We start from the raw sequence: 6445 nt of genomic DNA on the forward strand, positions 1-6445 counted from the left end.
ATCTTTTAAATTTATAAATCTTGTAGGAAATAAGAAGAAAAAGAAGCAAAGAAGCACAAAATAAGCTAAAAAGGAGAAAAAAAGAGCTTTGGGGCACACTTTGAAGTTGGAGCACACTTTGGAGCCTTAGGCCACGCTTTTAAAAGCGTGGCCCATGACCAAATCAAAGAAGGAAGCAACCAGCACGCACATTGCTCTGCCCTTGCCAAGAGCAGGGCAATATCGTGAAGAAACAAAGTGAGGTTGGAAGCAAATTTTCGCTAAGTTAAAATCTGGGCGCTCACAGCATGACCATGCCTACTTAAAAGGGCTATAACTTTAGCTACAGACGTTCAATTGATGTGCTTCCAGTTGCGTTGGAAAGCTGACATTCAGAGCTTTCCAACGATATATAGAAATCCATATTTGGCTTAAAATTGAGGCATGAGTGAAAGGCATCTTTAAGGGCCAAAAGTAAGCAAAAATAAACCAAAGTGCTTCCACCAAGGCTCGAAGAGGGAGACACAAGGAAACTAAGCAAGTAGCGCTCTCAAGGAGAGCAGTGTGCTCTCTTGGAGAGCAATGTCGTGCTCTCTTCATAAAAATTCAAGGAAAATTGTTTCCCCAAATGCTTTCACAAGGGTTTGAACTTGGGAACTCCCCTTGGCGCACACAAGCATGAGCATGACACGGCCAGGGACATGAGGCGCGCAACACAACATGGGCAAGGAGGACTTGGTGCGCAGGATACACATGCAAGGCTCCACTGCTCTGCCCTCCACAAGAGCAAGGCAGCATCCTGATGCCTCACTATACTCAACACGCAACATGCATCCCCACACAAAGCTTCACTGCTCTGCTCTCCACAAGAGCAGAGCAGCCTCCTGGAAGCAACATGGGCCAAAATTCAACTAAAATTCCATTTAAATTCAATTCCTCTCTAAATTGAATCAAGGCCAACCAAACCCATTTCTCCTCAAATCCAAAGCAAGCAAAGCCCACATCATCACTCAAAGGCACAAGAACAAGCTAAAATTAGGATTTTCATTTAATTTGTTTCAATTTCATTTTATTTTGTAAAAAGCCTATATAAAGGCATCATTCTCATTTTCAAAAAAGGAAGGCTAGCTCCTCTAGGGAGCATTAGGAGTAGGATAGAGAGCTCTCTCTTCTAGTTTTCCTTTCTTTGAATTTGAATTTTGGATTGAGAATGGAAGGAATTCTGTTTTCATTCTCTATCTGCATTTCTCTTGTTCTTCTTCTGCATAATTGAGAATTGGATTTACATTTCACTTGCTGTTTGATTTACTTCTCTTCTGCTGATTATTTTCTACTTTGATCAAGGAAGGAATTGAGATCTAGACTTGTTTTCTAGTCTCTTTGAATTCCTGAGATCTTCATTTTGATTTTGCAATTGAGTTGAATTTAATTTCTGTTTGCTTCTTCAAGCAATTTTGCTTTCTGTTTGAGATCGGTTGCAAGTTACTACATCTTTTACTTCTCTGTTTGATTGCCATTTCAATTTCTTGTTTGATTTCTTGAATCCCAGCTCCCAAAATCCTTTTATTCTTCCTGCAATTTAAATTTCCAGTTGCTTGATCTACTGCTTTCATTTAAATTCCCTGCTCCCACTCCCTTTTATATTCAATGCAATTTACATTTCTTGTCATTTAAGTTTCTACAATTTACATTGCTTGCTCTTTAAGTTTCTGCCCATTTACATTCTGCAATTTTAATTTCCCTGCAATTTTACGTTCTGCAGCATCAATTTCACCCAATCACTCAATGTTAGCTTGACTAAACTAATCATCCACTAAAGTTGCTTAATCCATCAATCCCTGTGGGATCGACCTCACTCTAAGTGAGTTATTACTACTTGATGCAACCCGGTATACTTTCCGGTTAGATCTATGTGTTTGGAAATTTGTTTTCCATAAAAACACCATCAATAGTTACTAGACACTAATGATCATGTAATAAAGACACAAACATAAATAAACATGAAGCTAAAAAAACGAAAAACAGATAATCAAGAACAAGGAATGAGTCCACCTTAGTGATGGTGGCACTTTCTTCTTGAAGAACCAATGATGTCCTTGAGCTCTTCTATGTCTCTTCCTTGCCTTTGTTGCTCCTCCCTCATTGCTCTTTGATCTTCTCTAATTTCATGGAGAATGATGGAATGCTCTTGATGTTCCACCCTTAATTGATCCATATTGTAACTCAAGTCTTCTAAAGAAGTGTTGAGTTGTTCCCAATAGTTACTGGGAAGAAAGTGCATACCTTGAGGCATCTCTGGGATTCCTTGGTGATGAGCTTCCTCATGCGTCTCTTGGGATCCATGAGTGGGATCTCTTGTTTGCTCCATCTTCTTCTTAGTGATAGGCTTGTCCTCTTCATAGAGGATGTCTCCTTCTATGATAACTCCAGCTGAGTAGCATAGATGGCAAATGAGATGAGGAAAAGCTAGCCTTGCCAAGGTAGAGGGCTTTTCGGCTATTTTGTAGATTTCAAGAGAGATGACCTCATGAACTTCTACTTCCTCTCCAATCATGATGCTATGGATCATGATGGCCCGATCCACAGTAACTTCATATCAGTTGCTAGTGGGGATGATAGAGCGTTGGATGAACTCCAACCATCCTCTAGCCACAGGCTTGAGGTCTAGTCTTCTTAATTGAACCGACTTGCCTTTTGAGTCCCTTTTCTATTAAGCTCCTTCCACACATATGTTCATAAGGACTTGGTCCAACCTTTGATCAAAGTTGACCTTTCTAGTGTAGGGGCGTGCATCTCCTTGCATCATGGGCAAGTTGAATGCCAACCTCACATTTTCCGGACTAAAATCTAAGTATTTTCCCCGAACCATTGTAAGATAATTCTTTGGATTCGGGTTCATACTTTGATCATGGTTCCTAGTGATCCATGCATTGGCATAGAACTCATGAACCATTAGGATTCGGACTTGTTGAAGGGGGTTGGTCAGAACTTCCCAACCTCTTCTTTGGATCTCATGTCGGATCTTCGGATACTCATTTTTCTTGAGTTTGAAAGGGACCACGGGGATCACCTTCTTCTTGGCCACAACTTCATAGAAGTGGTCTTAATGGGCTTTTGAGATGAATCTCTCCATCTCCCATGACTCGGAGGTGGAAGCTTTTGTCTTTCCTTTCCCTTTTCTAGAGGTTTCTCTGGCCTTAGGTGCCATAGGTGGTTATGGAAAAACAAAAAAGCTATGCTTTTACCACACCAAACTTAGAATATTGCTCGCCCTCGAGCAAGAGAAGAAAGAATAGATGAAGAAGAAGAAAATATAGAGGAGAGGGAGAGAGGGTTGTGTTTCGGCCAAAGAGGAGAAGAGAGGGTTGTGTTGTGTGAAAATGAAGAAGAATGGAGGGGTTTATATAGTGGAGGGAGAGGGGTTAAGGTTCGGCCATATTGGGTGGGAAAGGTATTTTAAATTTGAAGGTAGGTGGGGTTTATGGGAAAGAGTGGAGGGATGTAAATGGTGAAGAGGTGATGGGGAAGAGAGATTGAGGTGATTGGTGAAGGTTTTTTGGGGAAGAGTGTTTATTGGATTGTGTGAACAGGAGAGAAGGTGAGTTGAGGTAGGTGGGGATCCTGTGGGGTCCACAGATCCTGAGGTGTCAAGGGTTTATCATCCGTGCACTAATTAGGCGTGTAAAATGACTCTGCATGCAATTCTGGCGTTTAAACACCAGATTGATGCTTTTTTTGGGCGTTCAACGCCCATTTACAGCATGATTCTGGCGTTGAACGCCAGTTCCATGCTTGTTTCTGCCGTTCAGCGCCAGCTCTCCTCAGGGTGTATACCTGGCATTTAAACGCCAGGATGCTGCCTGTTTCTGGCGTTGAACGCCAGCCAGATGCTCCTTACTGGCGTTTAAACGCCAGTAAGCCCTTCCTCCAGGGGTGCTATTTCTTCTGTTATTTTTTATTTTCTTTTTAATTTTAGTATTTATTTTGTGACTCCACATGATTATGACCCTAATAAAACATAAAGGAACAATAAAATAAAAATAAAATTAGATAAATAAAAATTGGGTTGCCTCCCAATAAGCGCTCCTTTAATGTCACTAGCTTGACAGTGGGCTCTCATGGAGCCTCACAGGTGATCAGGTCAATGTTGTGAACTCCCAACACCAAACTTAGAGTTTGGTTGTGGCCTCCCAACACCAAACTTAGAGTTTGATTGTGGGGGATTTGTTTGACTCTGTATTGAGAGAAGCTTTTCATGCTTCCTCTCCATGGTTGCAGAGGAGTATCCTTGAGCTTTAAACACAAGGTAGTCTCCATTCAATTGAAGGACTAGATCTCCTCTGTCAACATCAATCACAGCTCCTGCTGTGGCTAGGAAGGGTCTTCCAAGGATGATGCATTCATCCTCCTCCTTCCTAGTGTCTAAGATTATGAAATCAGCAGGGATGTAAAGGCCTTCAACCTTCACTAACACGTCCTCTACCAATCCATAAGCTTGTCTTACTGACTTGTTTGCCATTTGTAATGAGAATATAGCAGGTTGTACCTCAATGATTCCCAGCTTCTCCATTACAGAGAGTGGCATAAGATTTATGCCCGACCCTAGGTCACACAGAGCCTTCTCAAAGGTCATGGTGCCTATGGTACAGGGTATTAAGAATTTACCAGGATCTTGTCTCTTTTGCGGTAAAGTTTGCTGAATCCATGTATCTAGTTCACTAATGAGCAAGGGAGGTTCACCTTCCCAAGTCTCATTACCAAACAATTTGGCATTCAGCTTCATGATGGCTCCTAGATATTGAGCCACTTGCTCTCCAGTTACATCTTCATCCTCTTCAGAGGAAGAATAGTCTTCAGAGCTCATGAATGGCAGAAAGAGATTTAATGGGATCTCTATGGTCTCTATATGACCTTCAGATTCCTTTGGGTCCTTAATAGGGAATTCTTTCTTGCTTAAGAGACGTCCCATGAGGTCTTCCTCATTGGGGTTCACGTCCTCTCCTTCCTCTCTAGGTTCGGCCATGTTGATTATATCAATGGCCTTGCACTCTCTTTTTGGATTCTCTTCAGTATTGCTTGGGAGAGTGCTAGGAGGAGTTTCAGTGACTTTTTTACTCAGCTGGCCCACTTGTGCCTCCAAATTTCTAATGGAGGACCTTGTTTCACTCATGAAACTTAAAGTGGCCTTAGACAGATCAGAGACTAAGTTTGCTAAGTTAGAGGTGCTCTGCTCAGAATTCTCTGTCTGTTGCTGAGAAGATGATGGATAAGGCTTGCTATTACTGAGCCTATTTCTTCCACCATTATTAAAGCCTTGTTGAGGCTTTTGTTGATCCTTCCATGAGAAATTTGGATGATTTCTCCATGATGAATTATAGGTATTTCCATAAGGTTCACCTATATAATTTACCTCTGCCATTGCAGGGTTTTCATGATCGTAAGCTTCTTCTTCAGGAGATGCCTCTTTAGTACTGTTGGATGCATTTTGCCATCCATTCAGACTTTGAGAAATCATGTTGACTTGCTGAGTCAACATTTTGTTCGGAGCCAATATGCCATTCAGAGCATCAATTTTAAGAACTCCCTTCCTCTGAGGCGTCCCATTATTCACAGAATTCCTCTCAGAAGTGTACATGAACTGGTTATTTGCAACCATGTCAATAAGTTCTTAAGCTTCTGCAGGCGTTTTCTTTAGGTGAATAGATCCACCTGCAGAATGGTCCAGTGACATCTTAGAAAACTCAGATAGACCATAATAGAATATATCCAAAATGGTCCACTTTGAAAGCATGTCAGAAGGACACCTTTTGGTCATCTGCTTGTATCTTTTCCAAGCTTCATAGAGGGATTCACCATCTTTTTGTTTGAAGGTATGAACATCCACTCTAAGCTTGCTCAGCTTTTGAGGAGGAAAGAACTTAGCCAAGAAGGCCGCGACCAGTTTATCCCAAGAGTCCAGGCTATCTTTAGGTTGTGAATCCAACCATATTCTAGCTCTGTCTCTTACAGCAAAGGGGAAAAGCATGAGCCTGTAGACTTCAGGATCTACTCCATTAGTCTTAACAGTCTCACAGATCTGCAAGAACTCAATTAAAAACTGGTAGGGGTCTTCTGATGGAAGTCCATAGAACTTGCAGTTCTGTTGCAGTAGAGCAACTAGTTGAGGTTTCAGCTCAAAATTGTTTGCTCCAATGGTAGGGATTGAGATGCTTCTTCCATCAAATTTGGAAGTAGGTGTAGTATAGTCACCAAGCATCCTCCTTGCATTATTATTTTTGGTTGCCATCTCCTCTGCCTTTTCGAAACTTTCTGTAAGGTTATCTCTAGATTGTTGTAATTTAGCTTCTCTTAGTTTCCTCTTCAGAGTCCTTTCAGGTTCAGGATCTACTTCAACAAGAGTGTTCTTGTCCTTACTCTTGCTCATATAAAAAAGAAGGGAACAGAAAATAATAATAGGGATCCTCTT

The 6445-nt window shown here is 41.4% G+C and overlaps 1 non-coding gene across 1 annotated transcript; it reads left to right on the forward strand.

Moving 5' to 3' along the window:
* Window positions 1–5764: 5764 nt before the first annotated feature.
* On the forward strand, window positions 5765–5872 carry LOC130971530 (small nucleolar RNA R71). Its single transcript, XR_009082744.1, has one exon. It is a non-coding gene; the product is annotated as a small nucleolar RNA R71 (small nucleolar RNA).
* Window positions 5873–6445: the final 573 nt, after the last annotated feature.

The sequence above is a fragment of the Arachis stenosperma genome, chromosome 3 (assembly GCF_014773155.1).
Source record: "Arachis stenosperma cultivar V10309 chromosome 3, arast.V10309.gnm1.PFL2, whole genome shotgun sequence".
Taxonomy (NCBI): domain Eukaryota; kingdom Viridiplantae; phylum Streptophyta; class Magnoliopsida; order Fabales; family Fabaceae; genus Arachis; species Arachis stenosperma.